This window comes from Spinacia oleracea, chromosome 1 (genome assembly GCF_020520425.1).
Source record: "Spinacia oleracea cultivar Varoflay chromosome 1, BTI_SOV_V1, whole genome shotgun sequence".
Taxonomy (NCBI): Eukaryota; Viridiplantae; Streptophyta; class Magnoliopsida; order Caryophyllales; family Amaranthaceae; genus Spinacia; species Spinacia oleracea.
The window spans coordinates 54920427-54942876 of NC_079487.1; the positions used below are offsets into that span (position 1 = coordinate 54920427).

At 40.8% G+C, this 22450-nt stretch overlaps 1 non-coding gene across 1 annotated transcript; it reads left to right on the top strand.

The window, feature by feature from the left end:
* Window positions 1-10666: 10666 nt before the first annotated feature.
* LOC130466480 (small nucleolar RNA R71) lies at window positions 10667-10773 on the top strand. The gene has a single exon (XR_008926705.1). It is a non-coding gene; the product is annotated as a small nucleolar RNA R71 (small nucleolar RNA).
* Window positions 10774-22450: the final 11677 nt, after the last annotated feature.

Genomic DNA, 22450 nt, shown 5'->3' on the forward strand with positions numbered 1-22450 from the left:
TAGTTCCTCTACAATAGTCCACCGACGCATTATGATTTGCCTTAATTCCGTTAGCTTAGAACTTTCTCAAGATATTTTGGCTACGGAGGAATTTAGTCACTTGGAGGCACACACAAAAATTAGGGTTTCTTGTGTGTATAAATGCATGAGAAAAACATTAGGTTTGGTATATTAAACCCATAGCATTAGATGTGGTGACCGACAGAGACACGAGGCCATGGACGGCCACGAACAACTGACAGGATAAAGTCGTATCACCTAATCAAAAATAACCTAAGGTCCACTAGCTAGGTAGCAAGGGAAGTCAGGATCGAATCCACAGGGAAACATGCGTTCTTTCTACTATCAATTAATTAATCTAGACTATTGTGAACAAGAGTTGGTTGGTGATTTTTGTATGCTAAGACTACGAACGATAATTAAACAAGAATGAATCAATATATTAAGGAATCTAGGGCATAGGTTCGCCAACAAATAATAATCCAGGACATTGAACAATCATGATAATCAACAAAGTAATTAATTAGACTAGCATGCTCTCTCAAGTCGATACTAATCATAGACTTAGAATTAACGGGCTCTCGCTACGTATTAACTCTAATTCCACCTATTGACACAAGCCTAAACATCAAATTGCATCTCTCGAATCTTAATTTGATATTGCATAACTACCACAATTAAACCTGCGCAAATCTAATTGTATAGTGAAATAAACCAATCCATAGGAATCAATTACAATGCCAACAATCATAATCATTCAATCATCCCTTCATATTATTCATGGATCCCCAACCCTAGAAATTAAACTACTCAAGCATGTTGACAATAAACAAAGCAATAATCATAATTGAAATCATTATTAAAGCAAGACAAGGAATTAAAATGAGAAATAATACCTATTTGAAGAACAAAGGAAAGTGAAAGCTTGAATTTTTATTGAGAATTAAACTAAGTGTTTTTGCATAAACTAGAGAGAAAACTAGGCTAAGGAAAATAATACTAAGGTTCAATACTAAAAAATAAGATGTCCTCTAAAAATAATTAAAGCTTGTTTATATAGTTTACCAAAATAAAGCCTAAAAAACGGAAAGTAAATGCGCGAAAAACTGCTGGAGGTTGGCGTCGCCCGATCGGGCGATCCACTCGATAGTCGGCCCGATCGGGCCAAAATCCGCCCGATCGGGCGGTTTGCGAACTCTCCACATAGGCTTCTGGATGACTGCCCGATCCGGATCGGGCGAGCTGCGCCTGATCGGGCGCGCGTTGATGAATCCAAACTGCTTCAATTCCGCCCGATGGTTGCATTTCGCCCTCAGCTTCCAGGGCGATTTGCAATCTTCAGTATAGCTCGCCCGTATCACTGAGTCTAACTCCCGGGGCTCAACCATAAGCATCCAAGGCTCCCGAAAGTCGACGATGAAGGTCCCGAACTTCCTCGGGCTCATATAGTGGCCTAGATCAACATGAAACCGGTCTAAAAAGACCAATTTCTCATAATCAAACATGAAACTCAAGGCACACTCAATAACACACATTAGTACTAGAAACGGCTCCTAAGAGCACGTTTGACACATAAAAGTACTAAGGGACGGGGGTAAAAATACTATATAAAACATGCATATCAAACCTCCCCAATCTAGATCCTTGCTTGTCCCTAAGCAAGGAAATCATCGATGAACACAAGACCAACTTCACCCCCAACATATTTCAAAATGAAAACACAATCCAAGGTAAAATTCAACAAGCATGCATCAATGTCAACCAATCAAATCCATTCAATCGCTAATCCTTCTTAACAATCGTCACGCAAAGCGAACCACAAATGCACATTGGAATTCAAGACTAGTGCTCACACACTCGTCACTCATTTATGTGGCGGATAAAAGATGTACCCGTTCGCTCCCCTCCCAACATATAAGTGAACAATGCCCTCCCAAACTCACACACTCGTGTGTCTAGAAAAACATACACTCAACCTAGTAGTCGACTCGGAATGTGTCATGTCATAACTTGCATTGACAAACAACTACTTTCACATTAATACAACTCTATGCACAAAGGTTGGAAGGTCTTTCAAGCTTGTAATGATAGGCTTAGGTAAGGGTGTGGTAAACTTGGGTAAAATGTGAGCTTAAAGCCTTGGCTTTGGGGAGCATAAATCCTAGCAAATCCATGATCAATCACAAATAATGACCACAACTCTCCCACTCAACACATGAATAAAACAACAAACAAACCACACTATACTTTCTTGCCTTGATTTCACAATTATAACCAATCACTCATGAAGATAAGAAATCGTAATACCGGAGTGACAAAAGCTTGAACTATTTTGAGAATAACGATTTTTTTTCCTTTTTTTTTTTTTCAATCTCTTTTTTTTTTCTTTTGGAACCTTCACATTTTTTTTATTCTCCTCATCTCATTCATTTTTCAGCTCATTTTTTTCAACAACAATCATGATAAGAAGAACTTCCCTTTTCAATACTCAATATGCTCAAAATGTACCACACTACGACTCCCTCACCTCACTACTATTAGCTCCCCCAAGCTAGGCTTGGGACTAGTAACCAATGGGGTTTTCATGGGCTTGTAATATGGTTAGTCACCGAATAAAGGGCACAAGCACAACATGGGTAGAAAAAGAGGGAACAAATATATCTAAATTCATCTGAAGGCCACCTAAATAGAAAAAATGCCTTCGTCCTCCACAATGTGCATGTATATGAGTTATAAAACACTACTAATAGTTGCAAACCAATACTCAAAATCAATGACACACCAGGAAGCTATCACACATCCTAACCAAGTCAACTAGTCAAGCACCAAGTCCACAAGTGGTTAGTCGGAGTTGACTCATGTTAAGGAATCAAAGAAATCGAATATCAAATCATGGCTAACACATCTACATTGCCCATCATCAAATACCAAGAATCAAAACAATTTCCGCTCAAGGGGCACAGGGAAGCATGATATTGTATTCATCGGAACGTATTTTTGTATATTTTTTTTTTCAAAGCAATAAACTACTCTACAAAGCAATAAACACACCAAAGAAACACACCAAAATAAAGAAATGCGAAAAGAAAAGAAAAACATACCTACAATGTACAAGTAATGTGAAACCCCCCCCCCCCCAAACCAAATCAGACAATGTCCTCATTGGCTCAAGGATACCGAACCAACTCGATCCTCATCTCCATCATTGACGGCCATGGCCGCCATCATCATCATCATCATCATCATCATCATCATCATCATCATCATCATCATCATCATCATCATCATCATCACCATCATCTCTGCCACCATGCCCGCTAGGACCCGCTCCCCACCCTCCGTACTGGGTAGGTGTGAAGGTGCCCATAGAACCCGGAGCTCCATATCCCTCCGCGGGATAGGTATACCAGGTAGGGTGCTCATAATCTGGGGCAATGTAGCCCTGCCTGGCATACTGATCATAGAATGGGAACATGGTCCTCTGGTGATCAGCTGCGAACTCCTGGAAACCGAGCTCAAGTCTGCTCAATCGCTCATGAATGGACCCCTGCTCCTCATCTACTACCGGGCCACCCTGGGGCCTCCCCGCATCTCGACGCCCCCTCCTAAAGTAGGTGCGAGGCTCTGGCTGGTACTGATGGGGCTCTGGCTGTGGGTCAGGCTGAGGCTGGGGGTCAGGCTGAGGCTCTTCCCCAAATCCAACATATAAGTAATGAGCCTAACCGGGTCTGAAACTAGTGCGGCCCTGAGGGTCAGGCAAGGTGAAAAGCCTGTTTCCCTCAAACATCCAATACATGGCTCCCGGCCTAAACAACCCATGCTCTTCCTGTAGCCGACGGAGTCCACCAAAGTAAGCCAAGTCAAGTAAGTTGCTACCTAGAACTGGAGTCTGGTTAGCCTCAATAAAGTTGGCCGTGGCCATGGCTATGTGGGTGATCAACCCACCAATGGTAATGCGGGTAGTATGGGTGGAAGTGGTTATGGAATAGAATTGAGAGGCCATATGATGTGCAAGGTTCATTTTGTAGCCATCCTCCCCTTCTAGAACGTAGCCACCTAGAATCTCTAGCTCCGTACTCCTAATATTTTGGGTCTCATCCCTACCAAAGATCGTAAATCCCAGAAACCTGTAAAAGACAATAGGGACCGGGTGTTGTATCTTGGAAGCATGCAAATGTTGCATACTCCCGGGATTAGCATTACCCGTAAGCTTTCCCTACATGGTGCAGTTATTATGGGTTTCCTTAGGTTTCCTACTATAGGTGGTAGACAATCCAAAAATCCTACCAAAATCAGCTAAACTCATGGTGTAAGTTCGGTTCATCACACGAAATTGAACCCGACGACACGGTTCGATAACCATCTCTACGCACATTGAAACTATTCAAAAATTCCAGAGTTAACCGTCTAAATGTGAGACGGAGCATGCTATACATGTTGCTCATACCAACACCAACAAAGACACGCTTGACATCACGTTCAATACCCATTTCATGTAAAGGTTTTTGTCATATAAAGCGAGTAGGGATTACCTCCCTCAATTTGAGGTGGATGAATCGTGCTCGTTGCTCCTCTGTAACAAAAATGATATCCGGAAAATCCGTGTCGGGCTCGAATTGCGGCGGCGGAGGTGGTGGTGTCGGTTCCCGAGCTCGGCTCGTCGAAGCTTCATGCTGATTTCATGGTACCCTTGTGCATTTCCTTTGTGGTCGGTTTGCCATTGATGAAAATCTGATTTTTTTGAGGTTTTTGAGCTTTTTGGGTGAATTTGGGGATTTTGTGGGGATTGGAGGAAACTGAAATTGGTTTGGTATAGGTTGTAGAGGATGATGAGAGGATGATTTTGATGAAAAAATTGTTGAATTTGGTGGAGATTTGAGGGAGATATGGTGGTTGGAAGTTTTTGGAGGTTGGGGTTTAATGGAGGAAGTGAGAGAAAGTTAGGTTGAAGATGAAGAGGAAGTGAAGAAAGAAAGAGGAATCCGTGGGTTATGTCGCTGAAATCGCGTTTCGCCCGATCGGGCAACATTTCGCCCGATCGGGCGGTTTGCGACCCTTTTCTTCTGATCCGTGCGCGCCCGATCGGGCGCACCTCGCCCGATCGGGCAACATTTCGCCCGATCGGGCGGTTTGCGACCCTTTTCTTCTGATCCGTGCGCGACCGATCGGGCGCACCTCGCCCGATCGGGCAACATTTCGCCCGATCGGGCGGTTTGCGACCCTTTTCTTCTGATCCGTGCGCGCCCGATCGGGCGATTTGCGAATGCCTCTTTTCTTGACTTTTTCTTGCCCAGAATTCTTCCTTGACTTTTCACGAACTTTTCCTCAACCGCCCGATCGGGCAAAATAATTTCGCCCGATCGGGCATACCACTCGCCTTCTGCGCCCGATCGGGCAGAAAATCGCCCGACTCGGGCATTCCACTCGCCAGACCGCCCGATCGGGCATGCTGCGCCCGATCGGGCAAAAATAAGCTGCATTACTTTCATCTGTGCGCGCCCGATCGGGCGCTCCTCGCCCGATTCGGATCGGGCAGTTTGCAGCATGCCCGGCTTCGTACATAATTTCACTTTCTCGAACCTGGAGCTTTAGGCCTGCACATTACTAAACACCCAAACAGCGTAATGCCCTCTTCTCGCCTTACTAACACCAAAAAAAATACTTAAACACACTTAGGTATGGGTAATACTAACTAAACACACAAAAATAGAGTCAAAAATCAAACTTATACTACTAAAGAGATAAAATACGGGTTGCCTCCCGCAAAGCGCTGGTTTATTTCTAGGTCCCGCTCGACCTTGTTACCTCAGATATGCTGTCTATGAGGCGGAGGGGTTGAGGTGATGGACCTCAACCACTCCTACAGTAGCCCCATCATGGTACAACTTCAGACGTTGCCCGTTGACCTTGAATCGTTCACCATTCTCATTCTCTACTTCAACAGACCCAAACTTGCTTACCATAGTCACGGTGAACGGCCCAGACCACCTAGACTTAAGTTTTCCAGGAAATAACTTAAGCCTAGAGTTAAAAAGTAGAACCTTGTCGCCCACCGCGAACTCTCTATGCAAAATGTGATTGTCGTGCCACTTCTTGGTCTTTTCCTTATAAATCCGGGCACTATCATAGGCTTGTAGTCGGAATTCATCGAGCTCACCCAATTGAAGTAACCGCTTCTCACCGGCTAGCTTTGCATCCATGTTGAGCTGTTTGATTGCCCAATAAGCCTTGTACTCCATTTCTACTGGTAAGTGACATGCCTTGCCATACACCAATCGATACGGGGAGGTACCAATAGGTGTCTTAAAGGCGGTTCTGTATGCCCATAGAGTATCATCTAGCTTATCGCTCCAATCCTTCCTAGACTTCGCCACCACTTTCTCAAGGATAGATTTGATCTCTCGGTTGGAGACCTCAACTTGACCACTCGTCTGAGGGTGGTAGGCTAGCCCAGTGCGGTGATAAACCCCATACTTGCGCAGGAGCGCATCCAGATGCTTCTCATGGAAGTGTGACCCTCCATCACTGATCAAAGCGCGCGGAACCCCAAATCTAGGAAAAATGATCTTCTTGAACAGGGAGATGACTGTCTTAGCATCATTTATAGGTGAGGCAACGACTTCCACCCACTTTGACACATAATCTACAGCAACAAGGATATACAAGTTACCCTTGGACGATGGGAATGGTCCCATGTAATCAATTCCCTACACATCGAAATCTCAACCTCAAGGATCCCGTTCTGTGGCATCTCATACCTCCTCGAAATAGTGCCGGCCCTCTGGCACGCATCACAAACCATAATAAAAGCCTGTGCATCCTTGAACATAGTAGGCCAGTAAAAACCACATTGTGACAACTTAGCGTTTGTTTTAGACGGTCCATGGTGACCACCATAAGGTGAAGAATGACACCTAATGATAACACCTTGAACTTCCCATTCTGGAATACAACGCTTGTACAACCCTTCAGCAGTCTCACGAAACAAATAAGGGTCGTCCCAAAAGTAAAACCGGACATCATGTAGGAATTTCTTCTTCTGTTGATATGTAAGATCGGCCGGAAGAATTCTCCCCACAATGTAGTTAGCAAAATCTGCGAACCATGGTGACTGACTGGCAAGTGCAAGTAAATGATCATCCGGAAATGAATCATCAATCGGTGTAGATCCCTTACCATCGTCATACCTCAATCTAGACAAGTGATCTGCAACTACATTCTCAGCCCCTTTCTTGTCGCGGATCTCTAGATCAAACTCTTGTAGCAGTAGTATCCATCGAATAAGCCTAGGCTTGGCTTCCTTCTTAGAGAGCAGATACTTAAGGGCCGCATGGTCAGTATAGACTATCACCTTGGATCCAATCAGATAGGTGCGGAATTTATCCAAGGCATAGACTATAGCTAGAAGCTCCTTCTCAGTAGTAGCATAATTAACTTGAGCTTCATCTAAGGTCTTACTTGCATAATAGATGGCATGTAAAACCTTCTCCTTTCTCTGACCCAAAACTGCCCCAACTGCATAATCACTTGCATCACAAATTATCTCAAACGGAAGATCCCATTCGGGAGAACGAATGATGGGAGCCGAAATCAGTGCCTGTTTAATCCTGTCAAAGGCCTCAAGACAAGCATCAGTAAACACAAACGGGGCATCCTTGAGGAGGAGCTGGGTAAGTGGTTTAACAATTTTAGAAAAATCCTTGATAAAGCGGCGATAAAATCCCGCATGACCAAGAAAACTTCTAACACCCTTCACATTAACTGGAGGGGGTAATTGTTCAATCACTTGGACCTTAGCTCGATCCACCTGAATGCCCTTATCAGATATCAAATGTCCCAAAACCACCCCCTCAGTAACCATAAAATGACACTTTTCCCAGTTCAAGACTAAATTACACTCTTCACATCTTTTCAAGACTTTAGTCAGATTTAGCAAACAAGAATCAAAAGAAGTACCATAGACGCTAAAATCATCCATAAACAATTCCATGATAGACTCAATAAAATCAGAAAAGATACTCATCATGCAACGTTGGAAAGTAGCAGGTGCATTACACAGACCAAAAGGCATCCTACGATATGCAAAGGTGCCATAGGGACAGGTGAAGGTGGTCTTTTCCTGGTCGTCTGGATGTATGGGAATTTGAAAGAAACCAGAATAACCATCCAGGTAACAGAAAAACTTGTGACAGGCTAGCCTTTCTAACATTTGATCAATGAAGGGAAGGGGAAAATGGTCCTTTTTAGTAGCAACATTAAGACGCCTATAATCAATGCACATGCGCCAACCTGTGACTACCCTAGTTGGTATCAACTCATTTTTTTCATTTCTAACCACAGTTGTCCCCCCTTTCTTAGGCACTACCTGAACAAGACTCACCCACTTAGAATCAGACACAGCATACACAATACCCGCATCAAGCAATTTCATAACTTCAGCTTTTACAACATCTTGCATGACAGGGTTCAAACGACGCTGGGATTGGATGCATGGTTTATGATTTTCATTTAGATGTATCCTATGCATACAAAAGTCAGGGCTAATACCTTTAAATCATCAATACTGTACCCAATGGCCTTTTTGTGCCTTTTCAACACAATAAGAAGTTGGGATAACTGGTCTGCATCAAGTGCAGTACTGACGATCACAGGGCAAAGTTGTTCATCATCTAAAAACGCATATTTAAGGTTAGCAGGAAGAGGCTTAAGTTCGGGTTTCTTTACCTCTTTAACAGAACAAACCGGCCGAACTAACCTCTTCAATTTGGTGCTCTCCGGCTCAGATTCTCCACCATTAAGAGCCAACTTTAGAGCATCCACTTCAGCACTCCAAGAACTGCTATCACCTGCAGAAGACTCACAATAAAGCACTGCCTCCAAGGGATCTCTTTCGAGAACTTGGGAGACGTTATCACGAGTAATAAAATCAACTACATCTATACGATAGCATTGTTCCTCCTCTAGCATGGGACTTTTTAAGGCACTATTCAGATTAAAAGTTACCTTATCATCCCCAACAGACAAAGTCAATTTCCCACTTTTCACATCAATGACTGCCCCCGCCGTGTGAAGGAAGGGTCTACCTAAGATTATGGGAATTTGAGAATCCTCCTGCATGTCTAGTACTACAAAGTCTACATGTATGTAGAATTTACCTACTCTAACAGGGACGTCTTCTAAAACACCTAAGGGGTGTTTGACAGAACGATCGGCCATTTGTAGAGTGATATTAGTAACCTTAAGCTCACCCATATTCAGTTTAGTACAGACAGACAAGGGCATGACAGACACACTAGCACCTAAATCACATAAAGCCTTATCAATAAATACAGTGCCAATGTTACATGGGATGGAAAAACTCCCGGGGTCTTTAAGTTTAGGTGGAGACTTGTTTTGCAAATAAGCACTACATTCCTCAGTGAAAGCTACAGTCTCTACCTCACAAAAAGCACGTTTCCTGGTCAAAATATCTTTCATGAATTTAGCATAAGCAGGAACCTGTAAAATTAATTCAGTAAAAGGAACCGTTACCTGCAAATTTTTGACCACTTCCAAGAATCTGCCAAACTGCTTGTCTAGCTTATTCTTGAGTTGTCGGTTTGGGAAGGGGAGTGCAATAGGTGGTACTTGAATATCCTCCCCCTTCTTAACCTCAGTTGTAGCCTCATTCTCATTGACTACCTTTTCAGCTTCCTTTTCATCCATAACTATCTTCGGGATTTCCTCACTTACTAGATCACTAGCAGACACCCCGGAATCAACCTCAACCGGCATAGAAGGACCATCATAATCCCTACCACTCCTCAATGTAATTGCATTAGCAGTCTCCCTATTTTCGGGCTGTGAAGGAAATTGGCCTGGTGGCCTCCCTGCAATAGTAGTAGCCATCTGTGCCAACCGTGTATCAATGATCTTGTTGTGAGCAGTAAGAGCATCGATTTTTGCATCCTTTTCACTTAGAGATTTTTGCATTTGTAGCATCATGTTTCTCATCTCTACTAGCATAGGGTCAGGCTGTGTGGTTTGAGGTGGTGGTGGTGGAGGTGATGTGTGTTGTCTAGGGAACCCAGGTGGTCCACTAGACTGTTGGTTGTAGTTGTTCCGTGGTTGGTAGGGTTGTTGATGTGGGGGTTGGTATGGTTGTTGTGGTGGATGTTGGACTTGGTGAGGGTTCTGGATATTGTTGCTCCTGTAGGATAGTAGAGGGTTGTTTTTGTAGCCCTCATTGTAAGAGTTGGAGAATGGGTTATTTTGTTTGTAGGATTGAAATGCGTGACATTGTTCAACAGAGCTCCTACATTCCGGTGCGTAATGACCAGACATTCCACAACTTTCACAAACAGTAGCAGGTTGGGCACTCATAGCAGCTACACTAGCAGGTTGGGTAGGTTGAGCATTGGCTGCTTGCATATTATCAAACTTATAGTGTAAAGCAGTCAATTGGGCAGTTAATTGTTCAATAGAATTTAAATCATGCTTACCACCCCTATTAGATAGACCTCTAGGATTTCCATACTGGGCATTGTGAATGGATATTTCCTCAATCACCTCCATAGCTCTAGGTACCTCAAGTTGCATGAACCTCCCACTGGCAGCCGAATCCAACAAACATCTAGACTCATTGCCCAGACCATTATAAAACTGCTGAATCAAGAACCAATCTTCCAAACCATGGTGCGGACATTCTCTTTGCAAATCCTTGAATCTCTCCCAGACCTCGAACAAACTCTCATCCGCTTGTTGTGAGATACCTAATATCTGACCCCTCAGACGAGCCGTTTTCTCAGGTGGAAAATATTTAACATAAAAAGAAAGAGCCAAGGACTCCCAATTAGTGATTTTCAAAGCCGCCCGATTCAACCCATTAATCCACAGTTTAGCTTTCCCACTCAAAGAGAACGGGAAAAGTATCTCCATAGTCTGCTCCGGAGTTAATCCCTTTTGCTTGATGGTGGAACAATATTGAATAAAGGACTGAATGTGAAGATTCGGATCTTCACCTGGTTCCCCACCGTACTGGCGTCTCTCGATCATGTTAATCAATGCGGGCTCAATCTTGAAGGTCTCAGCTGCAATAGAAGGCATGATCGCCTTTGGTAGCACGGACAGACTTGGCTTAGAATAGTCTGTAAGCCGTGGGGTAGGTGGCGGTAGCAGATTTTCGTCACCCATCTCTATCTCTGAAACTGAATATATATCTGAAGGAAAAATATCGCCAATATTATGATCAGAATCAGAGTAATTCCCACACTGTGCAATGAAAGTTCTTCGTCTACGAAAGGTTCTTTCGGGCTCAGGATCGAATGGAGTAAGATTACTAGTACCTACGGTCCTGGGCATAGAAAAAGACTACAAAACAATGTGAGATCCGGTCTAATGGAACGTGAGTTCCTTGAGTAGTAACAAACAATAATCTAGGATAAGCAATCAACAACAGAAAATAAAACCGTTGCCCCAGCAACGACGCCAAATTTTGACAGGCTAAAGTCGTATCACCTAATCAAAAATAACCTAAGGTCCACTAGCTAGGTAGCAAGGGAAGTCAGGATCGAATCCACAGGGAAACATGCGTTCTTTCTACTATCAATTAATTAATCTAGACTATTGTGAACAAGAGTTGGTTGGTGATTTTTGTATGCTAAGACTACGAACGATAATTAAACAAGAATGAATCAATATATTAAGGAATCTAGGGCATAGGTTCGCCAACAAATAATAATCCAGGACATTGAACAAGCACGATAATCAACAAAGTAATTAATTAGACTAGCATGCTCTCTCAAGTCGATAATAATCATAGACTTAGAATTAACGGGCTCTCGCTACGTATTAACTCTAATTCCACCTATTGACACAAGCCTAAACATCAAATTGCATCTCTCGAATCTTAATTTGATATTGCATAACTACCACAATTAAACCTGCACAAATCTAATTGTATAGTGAAATAAACCAATCCATAGGAATCAATTACAATACCAACAATCATAATCATTCAATCATCCCTTCATATTATTCATGGATCCCCAACCCTAGAAATTAAACTACTCAAGCATGTTGACAATAAACAAAGCAATAATCATAATTGAAATCATTATTAAAGCAAGACAAGGAATTAAAATGAGAAATAATACCTATTTGAAGAACAAAGGAAAGTGAAAGCTTGAATTTTTATTGAGAATTAAACTAAGTGTTTTTGCATAAACTAGACAGAAAACTAGGCTAAGGAAAATAATACTAAGGTTCAATACTAAAAAATAAGATGTCCTCTAAAAGTAATTAAAGCTTGTTTATATAGTTTACCAAAATAAAGCCTAAAAAACGGAAAGTAAATGCGCGAAAAACTATTGGAGGTTGGCGTCGCCCGATCGGGCGATCCACTCGATAGTCGGCCCGATCGGGCCAAAATCCGCCCGATCGGGCGGTTTGCGAACTCTCCACATAGGCTTCTGGATGACCGCCCGATCCGGATCGGGCGAGCTGCGCCCGATCGGGCGCGCATTGATGAATCCAAACTGCTTCAATTCCGCCCGATTGCATTTCGCCCTCAGCTTCCAGGGCGATTTGCAATCTTCAGTATAGCTCGCCCATATCACTGAGTCTAACACCCGGGGCTCAACCATAAGCATCCAAGGCTCCCGAAAGTCGACGATGAAGGTCCCGAACTTCCTCGGGCTCATATAGTGGCCTAGATCAACATGAAACGGGTCTAAAAAGACCAATTTCTCATAATCAAACCTGAAACTCAAGGCACACTCAATAACACACATTAGTACTAGAAACGGCTCCTAAGAGCACGTTTGACACATAAAAGTACTAAGGGACGGGGGTAAAAATACTATATAAAACATGCATATCAACAACCTAACAACACGCTCGCGCGCGCTTGCCCATCGTGTTACTGCTGTAGCTGACTAGCTGCTCTCAGCTTAGCGCGCAAGCCCAGCCCATGGGCCGCGCGTTGCTACTCCCTATGGTACTTGCGCGCTTGCGCACTAGGCTCATCGCTGGCAGCGTTGCTCGCTCCTTCGTACACACGTCTATGGCCTTGCGACCATTATTAATCGTATAGCACTTGACGATCCAATGTCGTACGATACGATTATTTGTGCGGCCCAACTCACAATCTACGCGATACGATGTACGACTACGATCCAACCACTTATCGTATATTTAAAGTTTTTCGAACTAAATTTTCGGTTAGCCATTAAAGCAATTTTTGATTTATCCGACGATCCATTATATACCATTGGTGTGACCATGAAGGTTAAATCAAAAGTAAGTTATGATCCTAATAAGGATTAGAACTCACTGATCAGAAGCATTTCTCCAGCTAGCTATTCCGATCACTTGATCTCACTGAATTAAATATTCCGGTGATTAATCTGAACCTTGATATTAGACCAATGAACCTTGGGTGAAGGAAACATTTCCTTTAGTCTCCCACTTGCCCTTTAGACAAGTGTGCATTCCTATTTCTTTGTCCCTTAGTGTTACTTTTGAACATAAGGTAAGATCCAAGCCATCCTTAATTATTAAGTCCAGAAGTGTTTCTCGAGTTACAGAATTCAAATGTTAAACTTTTGCAGATGATTAAGCCTTAATCAATCTGAGCACTTCTATGAATTTTCACGGTATTTAATTCTTCGGGAGGCCTTGTTACATAATAACACCACATCCGATCAAAGAAGGTCAATGTCCATATATCTCATGAGAGATATCAACATTTAAAGCTCTAAGTCGTTTGACAATTATGTAAACTAAAAGCTTAAACAAAACAAAAAACAACAATCTCATGCAAAGTATATACAAGTAATATATAAAAACATAAGAAATGTGATCTATATGGCCCCCTTGGCTTGGTCTTGATGTCTCCAATCTTCAAACATCGTCTTAGCTTGTTAGCTTGACACCTTTTTGAATTAAATTAAAAAAATCTAACTACAAACTAGAATTTTTAAATACAAATTTTAAGCAATTGAAATAACTAATCAAATTCTTATTACAAAAGTATTCCATGGTATGCAGACCATATTTAAAAATTATATTCAAAGATAGAACGGTTCCTAGACCGTATTTTCTATCCTAGTTGGGCTATACTAGTCACTTGCTAACCTGCAATGAATCCAATCCATAATATACACTCACCCATTCGTAATCTAAGACGAATGGACCAAGCAAGCTTACACAAATTAACATTATTAATTATTGCGTTCATGTATACACAGTCTAAAAGTTAATCAATTTCATATTATTAACCTTAATTATATTCTAATCAAATCCTTATTTAATTAAAAGCGATCGTCCTACGCAAAGTAAATGAAAATAATTAATTTTCCAATTTTCATTAAAATAACTCCGACTTAAACCAATATACTACCTCCGTTCCTTAATGTTCTTTACGCTTTGGGATATGTGTCCAAAGTATGAAAACTTTGACCGTAGATTCTCATTGTTATATACGTCAAAATGTTATCATTTAAGATCTTGTTAGATTGGTCTCGTTATGTATTTTAAAAATATCAAATTTTAATAATTTTTTCACATACAGAAATGGATATATAAGTGGTTAAATATTGCATTGGAGTTCGTGAAAATAGTAAGCGTAAAGAACATTAAGGAACGGAGGTAGTATATCATATATTGAACTTTCAATTTTAAATGTTAAACTTACGGCCCCGCCCAAGATAAAACGAAAATAAAATATTAAAAAGTCCAAGTCGTTAGCCCCTACGTGAAACCGCAAGCCCAAACCCAAACCCAAAGCCAAACCCTAAGCCTTGGGCCATGGCTCGTAATCGCATCAATCATCGCAACATAGCACTCGGCCATGGGCCTTGTGCCACGCTACAATGCCAGCCCAATGAGAAGCAACGTCGCAAGACCAGCGCTCGTTGATGTGCGCGAGGTGTGGTAATTGGCGTTAGCTTTGTGCCTTGCCCATCGTTGCGCTTCGCAAAGCGCACGCACGCTCGTGAAGCAGTAGCAGCGCGCATGGCGCTGCTCCGCGTGCCTCGCCTGCGCACCATCCATGCATGCTTGCGCACCCAGCCGCTCGCCCATATAACCTCATTCTCACCCATTCTTCGACCAATGTGCCCGAGCAACAACACCCTAGCAGCGCCCACGCTCTCGCGGGATAACAGTTCTCGCCAAGGGTGATGTGCTCACTTTTCTGTCAAACCAAACATCTAATTTTGTTTCTGAGTCAAAAATAATTACGACATTTAATTTCATAAAATTAACAAATTCAATCGTCAAAATTATGAAAAAAGTTAAATCAAGGCGATTTAATAATTTTTCACAAAGTCCAATTCATGAAAATAAATAATTTAGGCTAACATAATTCGAAAAACATAGACGAATCCAATCAACATTATTTTTAATGCTTAGATAAAATTAATCCAACAATTTAATCCATTCCAAACAATTAAATTTCAGATTTTTATCAATTATGGTTAGGAGAACGATTAAAATTAACGAATCCAATCAAAACTTTAATATTTGAATTTTTAAATGACCTATTTACCAATATAAACATATTCCCCTATTTTTTGTAACTTGGGGTTTGCCTTTACTTTTAAGTTGGGCGAAATTGTAAAGGATATTAAGATAGGGTGGACATGTATATCAGAACTTATTCAAATCTATACTAATATTTAATAGCAGGAACATTTGCAAGAAATTTGGAGTGCCACGTGTCCCTCCTTGCAATCATCTTCCCATTCTATTTTATTTTTAATTTCATGCCCCTTATTTCTCCAATTTCATGTCTCTTCACCACCAAATAAAATTCATGCCCTTTTCTTCTCCTATTTAATGTCTGTTCACCACCAAAAAAAATTCATTTCCCTTCACCTCCAATAGATTTCATGTCCCTTTATCTTTAATTTTTCAATTAATTTCAATAAACATACCAATTAATATTTTTTTCTTCACTGTTTTCTTAGTAAAACAAGAAATGAAATATATTACTCGTTTTTTATGAATTGAAAAATTAAACTCACTTTTAAAATAAAACAAAAGCCATGCATAGCATGGGGTCAATACTAGTTAGTTTCATTTAGTGGAATATAAATATTAGCTTCCATATGATTTAACCAGTTGCTTAGCCTACTTTGATATAGTTTTCCTGTTGCTAATCGCAACTCTGACATTCAAAGTTTTCCCCTGAACAACTACTAGGTGCTTTTGACTGGGGTTCTCGTGCTCCCTGTCCAAGTTCTCAATTGTGTCAGCCATTGGTATGTGAAAATGAATTTTTTTGTAAATGAATCTTCTTTGCATATTTTGTCTAACATCTACCTTTTATTTGTATTGCCAAATTTTTTTTCCTTCTATTTGTCAGTATAAGTACTTTTACTTTTAATTAATAAACTATGTAGGTCTTTGAATTTATCGTTTGAAAAGGTGATGCACATAAGCAGAAACATACACCACAATTGTACATAGAAATTGAATTATACAACACCTGCAAGGACTAGGTGCAACCGAATGAATAGAAAGAGATAAAATAAGCAAGTAATAAATAACCGGAATTTAATGTTGAAAAAAAGATGAGTTTTAAAGACTTGAAACTCAAAGAACAAGAATGCTCAAGTATGACATCTTATTCTAGAATGTTTCAAAAACTTATATTAATCTAACTTTTAAGCGAGATTTCTCACTTATGGTATCATCAATTTGAGTTTGAAATGGGAAATTGAAGTTAGAAATCTATTTAAATATTGAAATTAGGAGACTTAGCATTACAAGAGAATATTTTAAGTATGAATATCTCCACTTTTCATGTTGTGAGGGGTTCGAAAAAGAGGTGTTTCTAAATAAATGGCTCAACGACTTCCCTCGCGGACGTGGCAATCATATTAAGTAAATAGGGGACTAACTAGGTTGCCGTAGCCTCCTATTTAGTAGAACGTGGTCTCCATTCAGTTTTTAACGAAAGTGAGGAAAACTGACAAAATTCGTTTGTTGCGATAGCTAGTAGCAGCCGTAACTCATGCTCACGTATTTGATCACTACGGCCTTAGGTTCCCTTGTGATCCCTGGTTTGGATACCGCTCAATGTACATTAGCAAAGTAGAGATTGAGGGTTCGAGGGACATTTACTAATTCGAGGGTGCCCAACATTAGGCCATGCATCGGTCCTTACTAGTTTAATGCAACGATGAAAGGGACATGTGTTATCCTACGTTACTAATCTGTATTGATTTTAATGCACAAGTAATTAACTAATGATAGTAATAATAGTGATTTAAGTTGATTAAGGGAGATTAGCAATAACCGATTTGTCCATAGTTTATCTTAGTAGTCGTGATTCAATAACAGATTATGTGAGCAGTTTATATGGTGGCTGTAGGGGTTTTTTTTTTTCCGCTCGGGCTCGAATTGCCCTTTTTCCCTACAAGGGGGCGGTTTTTAGAAACCTTTGAATTTTTGGATCTTGAAGGAGTCGCCACCAAACATTATTTTAGGGTCCCGTTGGGAAACACCAAGAGTGACTCGATTTGGATAAGGCTTTGAATCTTCGAAACGGATGGGTGAGATCCGGGCACGGGAACGAGATTCTTATTCCGCGAGCTTTAGAAATTATTATTCGGACTTTCTGATGGAGTGAGGATGGCACAACTTTGAGGTCATGGATCCAAGGTCTCCCCAAAAGGAGATTGAAACTTGCTTTGATATTGAGCACTTGAAAGCTCACTTTGCGCTCGATTGGGCATGTTCGGAGTAGAAGAGTGAGAGTTCCCATTTCTTCCCGACGAGTGTTGTCATAGGCGCGAACACCTTGGGAGGAACTAGAAAAGTCACTAGGGGTGAAACCCAAATTCTCAGTAGTGCGAAGAGGACACACATTGATGGCTGACCCATTGCTCACTAGAGTCATGGGAATGATTTTGTCTTTGTATTCAACAGTCAAATAGAGATCCTTGTGATGGCTTGCCCCCTCAGGTGGGAGGTCTTCATTTGTAAAGGTAATTCGTTCTTCCAGATTTGTATGTAACCCGACCAACTCGTCAGGAGTGACTTCTGGGGTGACATTCAACTTGACAAGAGCATTGATTAGAGTAGTGCGATGTTCCACGGAGGAAGCCATGTGTTGCCAAATATTAACCGCTGCCTTAGTGCGCTTCAATTGCTTGATCAAAGGGTTCTCCTCGGTGGGTAGAGGGATGTTAGCTGCCGGTGCCGTTCTGTTGACTGGCTCTTGAATTCGACCGGATCTGGTCATGACCTGAACACTGTTTTCTGCCTTAGGGTCCAAGTACCAGTCGGCGCTCACAATTTCTCGGCATTCATCGTCAGAGATGTTCTCAATAGGAGGGTCCTGATATGTGTCTTCATCATCGTTGGCCCATATCTCACAAATTTCTTATTGAGGCAACCTACTAACAATCCCAGACTCCGACCCTTCACTTGGTTGTACAAGGTGCGGCACAGGCCTTTGGTTATGAAATATTTCCTCAACCTCGAAAGGACCCACAGCATGGAAGAGAGTTTCTTGATTGTCTTCGAGAGCCCTTATGCGAGCCTCAGCTTCCTCAACACGTTCATAGAGCTCTGCTACGACCGCTGCTAGTGAAGTCATCTTGAATAGGATTATGAGAGAATGAGTCCGAGCACCTAGTTACCACATGATTTTGAACTTTAGAACTTGGACTTCCCGACACATGATATGATATGCATGCAATGAATGAGACCTAGACTTGACTCTAAGTGCCACTCCGAAGATTCGGGATTTTGGATTTTGTACTTGTATTTGGGATTTGCAACCCGTTGGAAATGTTTGAGAGGAGGCTTCATTCTTTTGTGGAGGCTTCCTCCTTGTACTAGAACTTGGAATATTGAACTCAGACTATTTTAGGGGGATTTCAACCCGTTGGAAATTAGACTTGTATTATTTCAAGGGATTTTCAACCCATTGGAAATATTTTAGGAGATTGGATATTGTATTATTTCAGGGGAGTTTCAACCCGTCAATATTTTAGGGGAATTCAACCCATTGGATTTCGAAGTATTTTAAGGGAATTTCAACCCGATTGAAAGGGAATTGATTTTGTATTATTTCAAGGGAATTTCAACCCGTCAATATTTTAGGGGAATTTCAACCCATTGGATCTTGGAATATTTTAGGGGAATTTCAACCCGGAGTAGAATTTGGATTATTTTAGGGGAATTTCAACCCGTAGAATATCGAAGTATTTTAGGGGAGTTTCAACCCGGAGATAGAATTTGGAATTTGAGTTTGTATTATTTCTGGGGATTTTCAACCCATTGGAAAATTGGACTTGTACTATTTCAGGGGATTTTAAACCCACACTACTATAAATCCCGCCCGTTAAAGACGTTTTTTAGACCATTTTACGACGCATAAAAGCGTCGAGAAATTGGCCCTCGACGCTTTCAAGAAGCGCCGAGAAAATTAAAGTCGAGAATATTCCCGACGCTTTTTTGTGTCGAGAAAGAAGACGCTTTTTGCAGACCCTATTTTTTGTTAGGCATCGAGAACCTCGACGCTTTTAAGCGTCTAGTTTTTGTTATTGCCGACGACAACATTAATTCCCGCTATGCCCATCTTTTAACTAATTGATTTTTCGACGCCTAAAAGCGACGAGAAATTTGGGTAGTCTACGCTTACAAGCGTCCAAAAATTTCTGTTGGCGTGAATTTTAATCTAAATGAACTCTATAACACGACTCCAAAAAGCGTCCACATTTGTTTGTATAAGCTTTTTTTCTCCACGTATTCGTGTATCGCATACAAGATCATTTTATTCTACGTACCTATTCCTGTATCGCATATATATAATATATATACATAATAAAACATTAACGTACCGTGTAAAGAATATCATTTAATGCAGTGTAGTTAAAGACACTTAAATAAAACAGCTTTTGGTAGTGATCAAAATAGAAAAAATAATAGACCGAGTACAAAAGGCTGGCAAATGGGAATTCAGCTAAAGATTCTTCCCCATTTAGTATCTTTCTCAAAACTTTACTAGAGTCTGGGGCGCCAAAAGGTTTTTACTAGTTTCAGCATTCAAGGAAAATTCAAGGACTTTATCCAAAGCTGTAAAAGCAGCAGTACCAACACGAGTGGTTCTTCTGGAGCTTAACAAGGCCCTGACATAGTCCAGTACTAATGCATTCAGCACAACATCACTGCAGCAGTGTTTACAGATGACCCCATTTGATGTGACATAGTTGTTATTAGTATAGATGTCAGCTTGGCTTCCATGGCTTGAGCCACTGCGGCCTTGTCCACCATTAGAGTTCAAAGAACCCCTTATACTATAACTTGCAAGCAGAGATGCTCCCCTTCCAGCAAAACATATTTGACAAACGTTTCTCCCACAATGAGAACACAACAAAGACCTTGAGGAATCTGCTGATGATTTCACGGTAGATATTTGCACTGCCTCCCCATTTTCAGCATGTACCTCACACACACCGCCAACACAACTCTCTCCAAAACCAGAAACATTCTAGAAATAAATGACATCATCGTCATTTTTCTCAAGACCAATTGATTTAGTAATTTTGTCTTCAAGAGCTGCTTGTCCCACCATTGCAAGACTAGTTGTGATCCTGCACAATCTTATCATCTGTAGATCATCTAGCAACAGATTCAAATTTATAGAAGCAGGATCTGTGCCAAATGCCAATAGAGCCCTATCTCGCTCAGCAGCAAAAAGATTTAAGCGGAGGCGTTCAATTTCCAGTTTCATGGCTTCCGTGTAATTTAGCCTCTGCCTCTGCCTCTGCATTAAGTAAATAAATTCTCTAGATTTCAGCCCAACAGACAATTAGATAACTTTTAGAATTTTACAATCAGAAGAGAGGCTGAATATAAATCAACATGAAAATGGTTTATCACTCTAAATAAATACACGTGAAAGCTACTGGTGAGTAGTTAATCCCAGGACTATGACATTATTAATGTAAATAGATTGAGAATGCAGTAGTTTACTAATTTACACCTTCTGTCGAAAAGGGTATAAGTCACAATATGATCTACTGAATAGAAGTAGTCAATAAATCAATTCCGAACTATAAACAAAGCTTCAGGCCTCACTGCCCTACTATGGAAAAAAAACACATAAAAACTCCCTGTCCTAATAATAGTTATAACGGATTAGTCTGACACCTACACGGATGCACTAGCTATCTCCTTCAGCAATTGGTCAAAATCTAAATCAGAACCCATAGAAGGCAGAATGCAGAAAGCAAAGTCAGAGTTCACACATAAATCACATCTCATTTTCATAGAACTATTATATTATAAAGTACAAAGTATTACTAAATATATTTTGAATACTGACACAGGTCTACAAGAACTAATATATATACTAATGGAATAACAGATACATACCAATTGTGGACCAATAAGGGACTTTAAGCGCTCTATATACTGTTCAACGCCTTTAACAGATTGTTTCACATCCAGAGATGGGGTGGATTGAGAACCAACCTGATCATCATTATGCTCATTCAAAGGGTTAGAGAACCGATTCAAATAATTCCATCTCCAGTCAAAAGATCTAGCCAATCGTTGGATGAAGAGTTCGGTAGAGTCTTTGGTTGCACAGTTTCACTGGATCACGAGGCATCACCAACAACACTGGAATGAGGACCAGACAAGAAGGTATTCTGTTTCTGGCAAATTTTTGCGTGCTCAAGAAATCTTGCTCCATGGCTTTCATTTGTGAAAACAGTTTTCCAAGAAAGTGACACTCCAAGAACCTCTACCCACAAAGAAATTATCATGCCACAGACAAGCAATGTAGTAAGTGTTTCTCAAACTATAATAAAGGGAGGCCAACATTAGAGAAAGAAACATCGATGATACAAAGAAGAATAAAATCAAAACACAATAACCTTCAGTAAAGCAACGAAGTGATCAAGTTACCAATAAAAAATAAGGGAGTAAGTATGTTTACACTACATAATTCAAATTGTATCTCATCACAAAAGTTAGTATTTCAGCACATAAAGCAAGATGAAGAAATTTGGCAAATTTAAAACGTTGAATAGTGAATGTTTCCTCCCTCAACAGATGGCGGTCCACACTAAAGTTCTTCAGTATGTCACCTCTTAAAGTAGCAATATAAGTGCCAAAATGCTAAAAGTTATTGATAATACACAATGGTTAACGTTGTGCAATTTAACACAAAGACTTGAACAACTTGCACTAATGGCAATTGCAGCAAGGCTGTTTTGGTTAGATCATAATTCAGAATATGACTGTTGCAAGCAAGAAAAGAAGCAACATCATAAGCATCATCCGCAGAAGATAGCATTGCGTAGTAAACATAAACAGATAGATTGGAGAAGCCAGCTCATTACAAGGACGTCCGAGCTAATGCAGGGAAGTGAAAGCTCTTATAAAGCTTTCCTTACAAGCTCCTAAATTCTAGGAAGTTAGAGAAGCTTACATATGTCAGCAT